Raw genomic sequence first — 17,142 nt, forward strand, 5'->3', positions numbered from 1 at the left:
CTAGCGACCATAGCTAGTAAATGTACGCATCTTGCCAACGCGGGCTAATCCCATCAGCGCACAAACGATTCACACTGAGTGTGCGCACTCGTCAAGAGCCCTGAAAAACAAATGATCCCTGTCATTTTCAGTGTTAGTCTCAGATTTCTGTCAGGATGTAGCGTAAACCCAATATCTTACCCACAGCGGCATGAACAAATGGGACACGACAAGGTTACAATGAATAATATTGTTAAGCAAAACTTCACTTGTGATTATCGTGCTCATTAGCAGAACCAAAACAGAATAGCTTTCATATTCCAACCTTAGACTCTGCCTTTTCGACATGCCGGGCTGTAATAGATCACTGAAGACAACGTGTCTGAGCCGATAACACCCACTGACAAGGAAGATGAAGTAAAAAAAGAATGGGTTGTACAGAAAGAAACCTAATGAAGTGTTCGGTCGCCGCCATGTTGATTTATTTTCAAAGCGACACACTTGCTAAAATAAGTTACGACAGGAAGTAGTCTGAAGTACCCACAATGACAGAGTGCGACTCAAGATGCCATGTATCCCCCATATCACTCCTAATAACGCCGATATGCTTCACTGACTCAAAAGTGCGCTTGTATTCCCTGTCTGGATCAAACGAAATGCGTATTTAGGGATTTTTGGCCTATAAATTTCACTATCTGAACGGATTGGAAAAAGTGACCGTCTGGCAAGCCATTAGCTTATCTCGCACATAAACAAGATATATTGAGTGAAAACTATTGCGAAACTAAACAAGCGTAATTGCCATCCACACTTCACCGATAGCCCCATTTATATCACTTACGAGTTTCCGTTCCGTAGAATTTCCTCACTTATTACGAAAATCGGTTTATAAAATTCCCGTGATTAAATCCCTAAGGCACGTAACGGAAATTTGAACCTGGTGTACACCGTAGCTGATAAGTTATTAAGGCTGATGATGACTCTTTTTTTCAATATGTCATCATCGGTTGCACCGTGATGCGCTGCAGGTTGTTTAAACTCCTCCAAAGGCGTCGCAGCGCTTCCTTTGTGCGAAGTTCAATGCCACCGAAGCAATTTGATGTCAGTGCCGGGGGATTCCTGTCTCCGTGTTAATCCGCGCGCGCACACATGCACGAAGTTTACGCTCGGCGGCTTAGGTTCAAGGCGACCATTGTAGCATTTCTTAGGGGCGACGTCAAAAGATCGATGTTTGAAAAAAAACTTAATTGCTTAAGTTTGGGGGTGGGGGGTTTTTGGCAAAATTAATTTCTGTGCAGTCAAAAACGATTTAACGTCTTTATGGCAAATTTTCGATTTCAAGGCTGATTTTTGTACGCTAAAACCGATCCAGTCACCTGTATTTTTGTTACTTTATAATGTTTTTCAATTTTTATTTAATTCAATGGTACATTGGTAAGTCGTTTGAAAGAATTAGTACAGGGTATGAGTCCGCAATGTTTTTCAATTTTAGGTCAGTTAAGTTAGAAGGGGGGGTGGGGGGGTCTGAGGCCAAACTTAAGCAATTAAGTTAGATTTATTATATTGAACTTTTGATGTTGCCCCTTATGACGTGTAATATCGAACAGGGTCTGCATTTCGTTTCTATGGTTTAATTTTGTGGCGTCGTTTTTCTAAAGTCAATTCTGACGTGACATGCAAGGAGGTATTGGAAAATATTCAAAGTGACTTTTACACTTTCATTTCCATATAATAAATGTTCTGAACTCTGGTTTTGAAAAGAGGGAACCATAGTTATTCGGACAGATCAAAAGAACGTGACAATTTTATTTGAGTTAAGCTATCACAATGGCAATAGATTGCACTTATGCCTGAAATATTACTTTTTGATGATGGTTTGCGAGACACAAAGGGATCACGTATGAAACAATTAAGCCGGTCCCAAATTAAAAAAACAACCTCAAATGCTGCATGAGTGGCTGTTATACAATATGTTTAGTTACACGTATAAAAGTATTACCATAGTGTACGCTGGACGTCGTTTTTCGCACAAACCGTGCGGGCTTCATCGTCTGCGGCGACGTCAGACGGCTTATCAATTTCACGAGAAGAGAATCTCGTCGCGTAAAACGTGACTCTGGTCGTATTTTATGCAAGCGTGCTTTAAAGAAAACAAAGCACCTGCTGTAGTTTCGAGCAGTACTCTGGTGAGTTCGGTAGATATGTTGACGTGGTATTTTCGTTTTACCGTACCTCGCCGATTTCGGTGAGGATGAACGCCTGCATTGTGCGTCATGTACACACCGTACGTGAGAGGTGAATTAACTAGCCTCTGCGCGGCATGAACTTAGAAAAATACGCATTGAATTCTGACAGCCATAACGTACCTGGTAACACCAACCCACGCATAATTGCAAAGGGCATCAAGTTGCGCAATATTTTGTAAATCATCAACATCTCTACATTATATCCGTGAGAATTTGTCATTATAAAATAGATAATTAAGCAAATGTTTTAAGTTCAGTTTTTGCCCCAGAAAGGATTACTTCAAAATCATCTTGATTTTTTTTTAATTTACAGATTATTAAATTCCAGGACTGTTGACCCGTGACGGCCTCACAGTCAATCACTCAAAGCCTTGAATATTGAATCAAATCAAAGCGGTGGTATCCTGGTTTCCATATTAAAGCTGATATGAAAGTAAAACCGATTTTTATTACAAAAAAGTAAAACAATAATAAGTTAAATTGAGCCAAGAGTGATATTTATGATACATTGACATTTTCTGTCTCTGTCGTTTCTTTGTCGAAAATGTGCTCTTCGGTGACCGAGTCGTCCAGAAGACGAAAACAAAATATCAATATGGCATATCCGAGCAACGATACCGGGCAGGCGAGCCTCTTTGCCACTGAAAAGATTTGCTTTAGCCTGCTGCTGCCGTGAAGCTGGCGAAGACTTCACCCGACCGATTTCATCTGTACGTTCTAGCCACGCATAGCCTTTAACATAGTACCTGAACAAGGACAACTGCACTGAAAAGCGAACGCCATAGTGCTGAGAGCAAAGAAAACCCAGTGTTGAAACTGCATTCTCGAATTCGCCCATGGCCGTATCGAACGCAACGCACAAGCACCGTAATCAATTACACCGGACCTGTATGCCACACACCGGCAACAATTGGTGCATGGTATCGTGATCAGAACAATGCCTTGATGTGGTTACCATGACGAATAAATTGTTACTTTCCTGAGCTGTCCATTTTATCGTACTTCGAGAAAGAAAATATCAGAATCGTACACAGTGGTTAAAATCTTCTGACTCGAGCAAGTCAAATGGGCCGTAAGTGACAGTATGGTTTTTATATTCTCATAAAGTGTTGTAAGTAAGTCACATTATCATTATAATTTCAAAATCATTTGACCTCGGACAGTGTTTTATTCTCAGTCGTGTTTTCACTACAACTCATTGCTAGAAAATTATGAACCCCACTGTCTTTTCTTGCTGTCAGATATTGTAATATTACCGTCATGACTGGAGTCTTTACGCGAAGTAAACATCCATTCGTCAGTAGATCAATCATCAGTGCTGTCTTTTTACACACTATGTATCTATTGGTATCTCCCTGGCGTACTTTCAAGTTGAGATTTTCTGAGCATCGGAAAGTGATCGTATGTTTGTTCGCACTGCTCTTTCCACCAGTGCTTCTGTTCGGGAGAGAATGGTGAGTTGAAAGATGCAGCCGCTGCGGTGTTTGTTTGGAAGCGTAAGTGAATTACAATGACTGCTCATGAAACGAGTAAAGTTTTGAGGAAGCAATGATCAGTGTAGGGAGTGAGTTCATAATGCTGTCGAACGAGGAGATTTTGATCATTTCGTGCACGACATGCTACATGCCAAAGTTTAACAGAATGTTTGTATTTTTTCACATTTTAATTCTAGAATCGTGTATCCCAGTCTAGTCCGGCTGTGACACTTTAACAATGACGCCGAGACAAAGTTGTTTAGGGACTAAAATAGGTACGAACTTGGACAGCGGAAATGTGTGTCATTTGTATTTCGTTTCTAAAGCCGAAAAGTATGTCACCTTCCATTGCCAATTATCTGGCAGACACCCGGAATGACCGCTAAACGAGGCGCTCTGTATGACCAACCGTGATAAAAACACGACATCCATGCCTCTGTCTTCAGGCAAGATTTGTCTAAAAATTTGCCGAGTCTTCGTTCTCTGTAATTGGCAATCAATAGCAGAGGTCCTCGGAAGTGGTAACTTAGTGAGCTAATGAGAGACACTGTAAATTGGATCACGCCTTTACGGTCGAAATTACCCGGCGACGTTGTCCGGCATTGCGAATCCAAACAACCGACCTCGCTTGCTAAGAAACAAGCAAGCAGGGTCTTATCTATATTATGACTTTTCGGAACTTTCGTGATACAGAAACACAGTGCTGAAGACGTGCCCTCTTTGTCAATGGGAGACCTTTTGGGCAAATTTTCCTGCGTCGAACAAGCCGAAAATGTACTGAACGTGGCATCACGTCGTGATGTTGAAAATCTCTTTGAGGAGGAGAAATGAACATAGTAGTAATGACCTAATTACATTGTGTAAATCCACGGTCCCTCTGTGGAGGGACCGTGGTAAATCACAGAGTAAGATCTATCTTTCTCTATGTGTAAATCAAGATGTAATAGAAGGGGCATACAATGAAGTACATATACCTCAAACAAAGACAGTTACGTGTATTGCCACAAACAGCAATTGTTGTAGAGTTCATTTCAACATGGGTTAAGTGATCAGGGAAGGGGCATTTTACTCTTGTGTCGCCATTACAAGCCAAGGTCCAGTACATGGGAATCGGTATATAGCTCTTATTTTTCAACTTGAACTTCGTAAGTTCTCAACCCACACTATGGTCAAACACGACAGCATCTGCTGTAGATCTCAGGCGACTCTAAAACGCGACACGTGTCACAAACAAATCGCTTGATCTGCAAGTTACTGTTACTGCTACAGTATGTGACCGGCAGAATGTGTCTCGGTAACATGCATGGCAGCCATGTTGGATTTCAAATATAGGTAAATTTTAGGTAATTTGTTTTCTAGTACTCACATTTTTATACCGTGACCCTGATTTTTATTCTTGATTTTAAAAGAGACTGGTTTAAAATTTCTTTTTGGCATGTTCGAGCAAAGTATAAATCTTTCAGTTTCGAGGCTCGTGTTGCCTTAATGTTGTAACAAGCATCAGTGAAAGTGCAAGGGATATCTGTGTGATATCCGTTATATAGGTGTAAAGGTGACATGGAATGTCAATAGTATAAGTAATTCTACACTTGCAATTATTTCCACCTATCGCCGCCATTATTTCTTCGCTCAAAATCTTTCCCTCCTCACTTCCACCTTTCCTGCCTCTTCACTTAGACGATCATGGTGGATGTCCATGTTAACTGTCTCTGATTACCCTGTCTCTAAATTTTATGTACCAATCCCTTTGACTGCCGAGGGTACAAACTCTCATTTGTTGTTCCGCTCTTCCTCTGGCTCGCCACTTTTGTTTTCAAACTCCCCGGTCTCCATGGTATGCACGAGATCTCCATCGATAAGCTGCCCGGCCGTATCTTCAATGTAGCTTCACGCCCATACCTCCAATTCAAGTTGACATACGCTGTAAGCTCGTGTTCAAACTGCCTCTTCTGGAACATTAAAAAGACAATATGGGCGGCCTTGGACTCTAATTTCCTGATTTTTATGTCATTTTAGAGGGCAGACACATTCATAAACTTCATAAAATATGATGAAGGATTGATTGATGACATATATTTTCGACCCCCGCCTACAACTAGTACCGATAAAAGGTACGACATGATTTTGAGTATGTAAAAGAAATAGAATGCTAAGGAGCTGAACTTCTATCGAACTGAAAACCTTGCCGTAATAAACACTCGTTATTCATCAAATTGTATCATATATACATTACTCCTTCACACATCTGTGTATGTTCAATTATATAATAAGCGTTTCATTTATTCTTAGTATTCAGAACAAAACCAATAGCAGCTATAGTGTAGTGCGAAACAGAAACCAATCATTTATCTGTGCTGTCTGTCATGAGAAAAATGCAAATACGAACTTACTACGCTTCGAACTGTCACCTATAGGAAGTTATTCCCGAAAGGTTATTGATTGTATCTAGACTGAATACTCTCCCCTCCCCATCTCAAAATGGATAGTCAGTTGTTCATGATACATCGGCCCTGCTGCCCTTCGATTGTGTGGTGTTAAATTGTCGAAACTAGCGCCGAGAGTAAAAAAAAAGGCTTTCGATTTTCAAATGACCATTGAGTGAGATGATGAACGGTAAAGACAAGCTACTTAACACAAGCAGTACGACGTCTATTAAAAGAAATATGGACTGACGTGGGTTCGTAGTCAGGGTTCACATTCCATTACATTTTCAATGCTAACTTCAAGGACCCGTGGAAAAAAAGACAGCGTGTTTAAGATGGGCTATAAATGCCTTCATTAGAGGTCGATTTAGAACAGTCACCTTTCGTGAGAATCAATTATTGGGCGAACGGATGGCTCCCATTGAGAGCGATGCAAATAAAGCCGGCCGTACGCTGGTTTCACGTCCTTTATACTTTCTATCTCGGTATAAGTAGCTGTTTTATTATCGAGACTCCGTTTGATTTGACCCGAGAGAGTTTTTAAGTTCCCACGGTCATCTATCATCGGAGCCCGTCTTTGTGTTCTGGTTAATAAATATCACACAGGCTAAATCGGTGGTGAATTTGGGAGCAAAAAGAGCCGCAGTCGATGAGAGTGGCGTAGGTATTTGTAGAACCCCTTTAATAATTATTTCATAGAAAGACTTGTAAATTATACTACCATCATCCTCACTTTTATAAAAGCAATTTAAGCATACTAGTATTGGTAATTGTGACCGGTCGGACTCTATGGGGCTACATTCTCCATTACTACTGACAGCTAGAATAATCTGATTCAAATCAAATCCTAGTTAATTAATCGTACAATTCATCTTAATAATATCGGTTCTGTGACCCGAATGAGAGGATAAATAACATGATTGCTAGATATGAACTGAATATAAATGGCATGACGTAAGGAACGATGCTGACTTGACATTTACTGGTCAAAATTCAGGCATTTATAATATGCACATAAAATGGTAGCCTCTATTGCGTCATTGCGCCTCATAAGAAGAGCGGCACAATCCACGTTTGGACACAAATGCGTTCGTTGCATAGTATTTGAAATACATATTGTGTTCATTTAACGTAATTCGCCCCTCCTGAAGACTTGAACTTGAAACTTTGCTTGATTTAAAATAAAAATCAGGGGTCATCATGAAAATGTTGGCACTAGAGAAACAAATAACCAAATACTTACTGACTCTTGAAATTCAAAATGGCCGCAATTCATTTGATAACTAAGTCGGTGAAATATTTGATTACTTCATGAGCTTCAAAATTAGCACCAACTATAGAGGTTGGCCAGAAAGATAATCTAAAAGTTTGAGAGTGCGGATGTCTGTCCCCGAGGTGCATTCTACCTTAAACCTGAACTGGTCATGTAGCCGTTAATCTTTAAGATATATTGGAAATGTTTAATTGAAGAGTAGCGATTTAGTAGTGTTTGTATGTGATTTTATGTCTTGTTCCGCTTGTAATTTGCAGTAATTTTATTGCATCCTTTATGACAACAACACTGGCGCAGCCCTTGTGTCGTGCGAACGCGGAAATCTGGCGCTTTATTGTGCGATCCATCGATCTCGGTATCGCTACCCTGTTTTTTCTCTCACTTTCCGTCGTAAAGTTCAATTAATTAGATTTCAGTGAGCTACAGCAATAACCGCGTCGACTGGATAAATCTTCGATCAGCTTCTGCAAAGCACATACAACTCTTAATAAAACTCGAGGATGTTGAATCAAGCACTTTCGTTTGTAGATTCGTATTAAATAAGGCTGTTAAATTGATTGCGTCGGGGTATTAGAAATGCCCTTGTTTTTCCCCAAAGGAGCGTGAATTATTACAAACACCCTGCGGTCAAACGTTCATCATTCCCCGTGATCGTCGTTTACCGCGGCGCTTCCCATCAAGCTTATATGTTCAATTCGAGCGACGGGAAAATTTCCAATCAGCGCGAATCTGAACGTGCGAATGATTTACCGGTTGCCTAGCTACGCGTTCGGCGACGTAATAAATGCCAACGCGGTGAAATTAATATACTTTAAAACCATCTTTGACAGTTGTAATTCTTTAACACCAAAGCTTAATTGTATCTCTCGACCATTAAGAGGGTTACATGTTATTTATTGGTACAGGGCGCCTGGGTGACATGCGCCGTAGCATTTTCGCTCTAATCCGGTGCTCATGCGGATTGCCGATTTAATTACTTTTGATCGCATGTACTTAAGGGCAGATTATAAAACCATACATAACATCAATCAGTAGTATCTGCTAGAAATACGTCACATTCTTCAGGAGGACCCCATTCTTGGTGGTATTTTCACCCTGCGTCCTATTATTTCTGCCCAAATTAGCGCTCCCTGGGGAAAAAGTTGAAGTGGTTGTTTGTGTAAACTAACGGGTCATCTGAGTCAAACACTGATAGGTGATCAATTATATACGTACTGCCTGTAGTAAAACAAATCAACAGCAAATTCATCCATGCACTAGCGCGTTTCCGATGTTCCATCCTCCCTCTTGCAATTCAGGAAGGACGGTATCAGGGTAGTGCTTCAAATCTAAGATTAAGTAAATTTTGTTGTACTGGAGACAAGGAAGATGAATGCCCTTTTTCATTGATTTGTCCTATTTAACAGATTCTCAGAACCGAATACTTAGTACATGATACATTTATTGAACCAACTATGATAAATTTCAAAGCTTAATGAGCACAGCCGATTCAGATGACTTGCCTTCTCAACCTCTGTAAGTTCATATATAGAGCAATTTTATTAAGAAATTCAAGAACCAGTCCATAGTGTTTAAATTTTCTATTTATTTTTCTATTTACTATTTATCTTGTTGTTTGTCTTTTCTTTATATATTTATATTGAATGCACAGTTTTTATGGATGATTGAGCAATCTATTTTTTTTGTATTTTGTAACTTTTGTAAGACCCTTGCATATAGGCCGGTGGCCTTTAAACCCAATAAAGTTATTATTATTATGAGTAAAACAACTATTATCAGCCACAGTCACGCTCGGCCGAGAAGAATTCAGTTGACATTTACAGCCCGGGAAAGGAAGACCTATCTCGATTTCACAAACTCTATTATTGACTGAAATATTCTGTTAAGTACTGTGTAGCTGCAGTAATGTATCATGAACATACTTTTGAAACTTCTACGTCGACATTGCCTTATCTTTCCCCACAAAGCAAGGTCAAATTTAAATACAATTCAGGTCAAGGTGACCGTGTCGACGTTGGAAAACACTTGTTTTTGACTCTGATTATTTGTCGAAAGGGAAGTCGGTTTTTGTTGTCCGACCGTGCGGCTGAAGATCTGAAGTTCTTGGGTTTTTAATTTGTATTTATTGTGGTGGTAGATCAGTAAAGAAACCTTGGGGAGACATGGGGACGTCGCTGATCACAACTTCGCGATGAGAAGTGAGCGAATGCTGATTGTCATTGTATTTTTATACTTACAAGGGTGACCATAATTGTCAAACAATGTCATCTTGTGAGAAATATTGACGTCAGGGGGTATCAAAACGAAAGCAGGGTCAGAGGTTCCGAAAACAGTGAACAGATTCGCAGGTGACACATTCCTATACATCAATCTGCAAAAGTCGTAAATTTTAAACATCCTGTCGTTGAAAAGTTATAATCTCCATAGATTTACTAAATACGCTTTGGAGGTTTATGTGAGGGATTAGACGAGCTTGTCAACATTTCATGATGTGATCTAGGGGAATTATATAAGCAAAGCTTGGAATGTAGAGACAAATCGGTTCCAAGGCTTACCATAATCTTGCATTTTATGTCGTACTACAGAGATGATTGTATGTCGTTTTAAAGCTTGCGTTTGGTGTTGAAAATATACACGCCGCGACGAAGAAATAGAAGCAGCTTAGTTCGGGTTTCAGAGTATACTTCCCATACGAACAGCAATCACATGCATCGAATTCATAGCGTGATGCATTGAAATTACGATAATTAATTTGTACCTTTTAAATGCTCTGTTATCTGTATGATGAGTTTAATCGACTGATGTATAGGATTACATGTACAATGATGGTTTCCACATAACCAACTTGTAACGCCAATTTCGATCTTGAGGTATATAACTTCATTTTTTATTAAGTACATCGCGGTCCTAAAAACTATAAGCTGCTAAGCTTTATTGCAGTATTCTGAAATCCTTTCCGTGCGAATGATCGACAGTACCGGGAATCTTCATGCAAAGAATGATCCTGTTCAAAACGGTTTACTTCTCTACAGAGAATGTAGCAAGTATTATAAAGCATCCCAATTGAAATCGCTGACGTCGACCACAAGAATCCGATATTACAAGAGAACATTGCTCCCTACACCGTCTACAACTCTGTAGATTGAAGTTGAGGTAGTCTGCGCTTCGAAAGTGAAGGACTTAGACATTTTCTCAAACATTCCTCAATGAAACTTTCAACCCACTCTCTTACCAAACTAAGAACAAAACCTCGGGTGTCACAAAACAAAGTTTGTCACCAGAGAAACAAATTACCTAACATTTACCGATATTTGAAATTCAAAATGGCCACTATTCCTGTGTTAACTTTGTGAGGAAAAATAAAATTTTCGATTTTCGAAACACTAAAGCGGTGAAAATTGTTCACATCCAAAGAGCTTTAAAATGAGCCCCCAAAAGTGGTAGATAAGAAAAGAATTGTAAAAAAATTGAGGGTCCGAATATCTGTCCCCGAGGCGCGTTCTACCTTGATCATTGAGAATCAGGGAAATAGATACTCACCGGCAGTTATTCAAGAATCTTGTATTTCACGCCATTAAGTATTTATTCAATAAACCACACCCAGTGACTGGTATACCACCAGATTTTGACCATTTCACGATGTATATGCACGAGATACCGTGCGTTTACAGTGCCCTAAACTGGTCAAATCTGAGGTTGTTTATTGCTATTACGTCATAAATATGTTGAAATTCTTAAAGAGGGTCTTTTTGTAACTGACAGCCCGTGCGTGTTCCAGCTATGATATATCGTAAATATAGCACTGATTGTCAGATCGTTATATTTGCACCATCAACAATACTGGTTTGATATAATGACTGTGTCATATCGAATCTTAAGTCTTTACTGAGTGCATGTCTTGTGGGTCATCTTACAGTTATTAAACAGCTTATGGCCTACTTAGCAGTTGAAGATAAAATTAATCATAAGTAAAACACACCTGAATTTAAAACCATCAACATGATATCATATTACGTGTACAATGCACACATACAATAACAAATCAATATTTAATGCATGGCCGCACACAACTCATTCATGCAAAGATGGGCGTAACTCCATGAAGTGGTGTCCGATTTTATGCAATGAGCGCGGGTATTTTTTATTCACGTGCGGGGCACGTCATATAGTTTTCTAGGTCACAGTGGGTCGTGGTAACTTTAAAACAAATGCCACAGATCCGATTTGGGATCATTTGTCTTAGTTTTGGGGGACAGAAAACGTCATATTCACTCAAAGTTCATGACACTTGCCATTTCAAAAGTGACTGAATGCAGGCACAGACAGTTTCTTGATCTTAGCAGAGGCCATAGCCAAAACCTTGTGACAGATGGTCCACGCATGATGCCAAGTCAAATCAGCTTGATGTCGAGCTTTGCAATCTATCGTTTTTGTCACGATTCATAAACGCCATTTTACTGCGACGAGTGGAATATACACACACACACGAAAGGACTTTAATAGTTTTCCTGACTCGTCCTCTAACCGATAAGGGATCACAAAACATTCTGGCCTTATCTAAAGATTAAGTTCATATCTTTGATTTCGCTTCATTTACCGTGAACCTGTTACCGGTTTCCGTTGAATCAAGAATACATGCATTTGACAAGAAGAATTGTATCCTCGCTCCATAGCCTGTGTTTCAAAGACGTCGTTTTCTCATCTCCTCAAACTTCCTGAACCAGCTTTTCCCAGTCTGGCATGTTTTTCCTTTTACTTTTCGACTATTTTTAGCATTATGTCCACTTTGTTGACAAGGTTATAGGACCATACCCCATCAAACTCTAGTACAAAACACTATGCCAATCGAGTCAAAAACTGGACATTTGCTGACATCCCCAGAGACAGCCATGTATTTTGTCAGTCAATCGTCGGCCCAGGTTCATTTATTGCCTTTCTACACATTACCCGGATTGTACTGCAGGTGCTGGCCGTCACCCCGGTACACAGGAGCCCAGTTGTACTTTACCTCCTTCAGGTCTTCCTGGGTGTCAATTAGAGCTACCTTTCGATATGTTTTTCCCCATGTGCGACATTCATGAAAGTTGAACCCCATCTTTCACATCCTAAGAAATAACATCACTCGTGGTATCGTTTTATTCACGATTATGCTGGACATACTACTGCAACAATGATCCTTCATTTGATAAATAGTAAGTCAGAAAAAGAGGATACAAACCGACTGATATCAAGACATCAGGAGTGTAAGAACTGTTATCTCATAAATTGTTAATACGAGAGGCTTAAGTTACAGGATCGAAAATGTCAATCCCCTTGCACGATTTTAAGAGGTATTAGACTGATATTTTCTAAATATTGTACTTGTATGGATCTAGTTTCCTCAAATATTATATTTGTTAAGATGTGAAAGTACTCCTGCATTTAATACCCTAGGTCACTTGTAGGCTATGGCATTAGAAAGTGATGAGAGACTGTGTTCAGATACAAGCCCTGTGTGGCTGTACATATATGTGCCGACTGCTTTGTCGTCAGAAATTTTAGTTACTATTGAAACGCGTGTTTTCAGTTTGAATATTCACCCACATTTTAGTATTTTAGGTTACAGAAGGACAACTTCGGACACCCAAGCGAAGAAAATTCGCATGCTAATAGCTCTTTCATAAGGACAAAGAAACAGGTGGACGCGAATGCAAATAAATGTCAGTTCTGTAGATCGACCAGCCAACTACGTTCGTGTTAATTGTTTTATGCATCTAATATTTACATCAATTATGAAACGACAAGGTTATTCGGAAACCGTTGAATATCTTTGAAATTGACGTTTGTGTAGTGGCTTTTAAATATACTGAATAAAAGCGCCGTGCTCCGAAGAAGAGATTAAAGGGAGATGAGACAAGATAAACAAGAAGTCATGACAGCTATACAAGCTTGACATTTCCAGTAAAGTCACGGAATTCAATTGCATCAAGTTAAGACAACGTGTGTTTGAATTTATTATTGGTGGTTCTAAGGTAGGGAAGAAATACAGCGCGATTTATCGGTGAAAACTTCGGTTCAAAAGCTAAAGGGTCACTCAAACAATGATATACGCGTACGTCTAAATGAAACCAATATCTATATTTGGTTAGCAGATTCAATTTCTTGAAGGGAAGGGGGAGAAATGGCCATCAGTTGACTGAAGGACATCAATGAAGCAGCTATAGGCTAGACGTGAAGCCTCCGAGCTGACGAGCCGTACAATTTTACGATTCATCGTGCTTCTACAAGGTAAATTACCACCTATAGATCGTTGAAGGTCCCGCGAGACACTACTCGGAAACCCCTATAAATGGCGATGTACCTGTGATATAGGTAGGCTTTTCCGCAAAATTGCGGCTTTCTTGTAACCTGATTGAACTTCGTTTTATGGTCATATGGATATCAAGATGGATTTCAGACAGACACGTAGCGAAGGATTCTTTTTCCCTGAGTCTGTCTGGCATGTTATTTTCGTTGAATGGAATAGTTAGTGAGCAAGGACTCACGGTGCTTATAGCTGTGTTACTTCCATAGGGCCGACCAGCTGTTGCGATGGTGATATCGAGCTCTATTCTCGGCAACGCTTGGTATCACCGCCTGCATGGGTTTTGAGCCTGACACTGACAAGATGCAAAGCTCATTTGTGTTTTCAATGGTACCTTTGACATTCTCCAAATTAAAAGAAATATAATTACGAACAGGATGTAAAGAAATTACCAATACTTCACAACTGCCTTGGAGCAGCCATTGATTAAATAGTTGATGGCTTACAAACAAGAAAACGTGCTTAGAAGCCAGGGTCAGCGCTGTGTATATGAGGTCATCTACAATGCCAGATTTCCTGAATTAGTGTATTCATATATGCCCAAATGTATTAATGTATTAATGTATGCAAATAAAATGGAAATTGCCTTTTTTCAATGGAGAATAGTCATTGGTCTTAACCGTGCACTATGTACAAAGTTAATCGTCTTCAAAAGATTAGACTGGTTCTGGTATTACTTGAAAATACACACACACACCAGACATCACAAATGTTTGTACAGTGTTTAAACTCGTGTTCAAGGTAATATATAGGGATTATTCAGTATTCCTTGATTGTAAGGGTATAAGTTTTTATACATTCTACCAGCTGTGTAATATTCTGAATGAATGAGATGTTTGACCTTTAAAACATCTACTTCAATGACAGATGCTTTCGTAGCATTGGCGTCATTACTGTTTTGCAGCTGTGAACTATGACCTCATTTTGAACGAAAATTCAAGGTCATAAAATCTAACCCTTTTAGGTAAGTTCCAAACAAAACCGTAACCTTCAATTAAAACATTTCAAAAAAGGTCGCGCTATTAATTTACAGGTTTGATAATATTAATGCATACAGGATGGTTACATGTTTAAATACTAAAGTGGTTTTCTACAAACCTTTACGCCCTCGTGGTCTGCTGTACAATCACTGTAATATTGTACGTCTGTACAGCATGGAAACAGTTGCAAATATGTTTGCATCTGAGGTGATCAGAAGCTTAAAGCGCGCCTACGCCATTTTTTTTTTGAGATCGCCGGGCATGGGGTTTATTTAGTATAAATATACAAAAGTTAAACCAGAGCCTATGCTAAATGATGGTAGAACGCACCTCGGGGACAAAAAATTTAGACTCTCAAAATTTTACAATTCTTTTCTGACATACCATTTATGGGCATTCATTTTAAAGCTCTTGGTGCAAGAAAACTTTTCACCGGCTTAGTTTTTAGAAATTCGAAAATTTTATTTTTATCCATAGAGTTAACACAGGAATGGTAGCCGTCTTTGACACGCCCGTGCTGTTTACTCTTATACATGATCCAGATAAGTTACCACATTAACTTCTAGTCCGCTCAAAAAAATTGCATATATTATCAACTGTGTCCCATTTCTACTGAGGCTTTTCAAAGTTTAACTTTTCGCTAGCGTTTGTATCAGGGATTTAAACTTTCCTCGGCCTATGGACTTTTTTCAAATAATTTATGTTACTTTCGTTGCAATCCATGTTTGACATTCTAATCTATCAAGATAATATTCCAGGAGCCTTTTTCGAGTTACCATCACACCAAATGCGATATGCTACTTACATCAAGCTTGCATACCGCTTTCGACAATCTTTGGTCCGACATTTCTTTGGAGAACACAATGAAAACATTTCATCCACAATTCGTTGTCCTTTGAATACTGCACACTCATACAACAATCCATTGCGAACTTTGTTTGATATTTCAAAGGCATCAGTCAAGGGAGGGAACATTACAGTCTGTTATTGTATCAATTGGGCGAAATAAAATAAATGTTTAAGAAATGCCCCCCACGCAACTCGTCTTAAGACTGTTTGATCCGTATCTGGTTATAGTAAAGATGTAGATTGCAGCTCAACCATCAATATTAACAACATGATGTACACAAATAAATTTGTCCAGAACCGAGGTTGTAAACATTATATCTCGTAGACAATCATATCACTTCTCTGATTGCAAGTTGATACGAGTGGAAACATGCATGGATAGCTGGTTCCTAACATTTTTAAAATGTCACTGAGCGATACACGTCATAAGAGAAGCACCGCAGAGACACTTAATCGGAAGGATGGCCTAAAACAACGTAAGAGAGTAATTTGTAAAAGTCGACCCGCACAATCGTTGCAGGCTAATACTATAGTTTGCCATTCTCACCTGGTTTGATCATGCAAATTAGGAGACCTTGTCTTACAACGACCGGCGTGTCGTTTGAGGTCCAGGAAACTGTTGACAGCATGTATAAACAGTCGAACAGGTCCTCATATAACGCGATGAAAGGGACTCGAATGAGCTATCTCAGCCGTTTATTATTGGAAGCAACATCCATATACACCCGCGATACGGGCCACTTAACTCCTTTGGCATTTGTTGATGACGCCACCGACAGCATATGCCTCCCATCGTTCGCGTCATTAGTGACGCCATGGAGTTCTTATTCCTAGGATTAAGGTTTAAATGTCTTATAATTGTCTTTCTGCCGAAGGTCAATCATTTCTAGGGAGGTCTTTTTCATGTTTGATTTAGTGAGACCACCGATGTTTCGTGACCTTCTGTAATGACTCTTCACAACAACCGTGAACAGAAACATTAAAACGATGGAAAATAAATTGCTTGGTACTTACTGTCCAAGTAGCTTCAAATGCGTTTATTTATAAACAAGGGTGCAGATGCGGACAAATTTTCGTTTGTTCATTCGTTTGTTTGTTTGTTTGTTTTGTTTGAATAAATATCTATTAAAGAAAATAAACTGACTGATCACAGTCTGCCTCACTGGGGTCAATAGCGTGGTTCACATAGTATGAACACTTCACGGTTACTGAGATATTGTCTTGTCTAATGAGTCTGCTTGTCCAGGAAGTTTCAACTGAACCCGGTCCTTTCACCAGCGTGGTATATAAACTCAATCAGATTGTTTTAGTGACAAAATCGGACCTCTACACATGGAAGTGAGGTGGAAGGGGGTAAATATCACGCTATTAGATATCATTGTCAATAAAGTTTTAGTTGTCAAGAAGACGCGAAATGATGTACCTTCCGGTTGAACCTCAATAATTATTATTTTCACTATCTCTACATAGATTTCTTTTACTTGCATAAAGTATATGTCTGGAGCACATGCTAAGTCTCAGTTTTCTGATCTCGTCATTCATCGTTGCACTTTTTTCTTTTTGTCTAATATCGG

The 17,142-nt window shown here is 39.4% G+C and overlaps 1 protein-coding gene across 1 annotated transcript in view; it reads right to left on the minus strand.

Annotated features, from left to right (window-relative positions):
• LOC139121615 (neuropeptide S receptor-like) overlaps positions 1-16,251 on the minus strand; it is a 55,141-nt gene extending 38,890 nt beyond the window's left edge. The window contains exon 1 of the mRNA XM_070686660.1: positions 16,116-16,251. The gene's annotated coding sequence lies outside the window, so the exon portion shown is untranslated. The remainder of the gene's footprint in view (positions 1-16,115) is intronic.
• Positions 16,252-17,142: the final 891 nt, after the last annotated feature.

Source organism: Ptychodera flava, chromosome 21 (assembly GCF_041260155.1).
Source record: "Ptychodera flava strain L36383 chromosome 21, AS_Pfla_20210202, whole genome shotgun sequence".
Taxonomy (NCBI): Eukaryota; Metazoa; Hemichordata; class Enteropneusta; family Ptychoderidae; genus Ptychodera; species Ptychodera flava.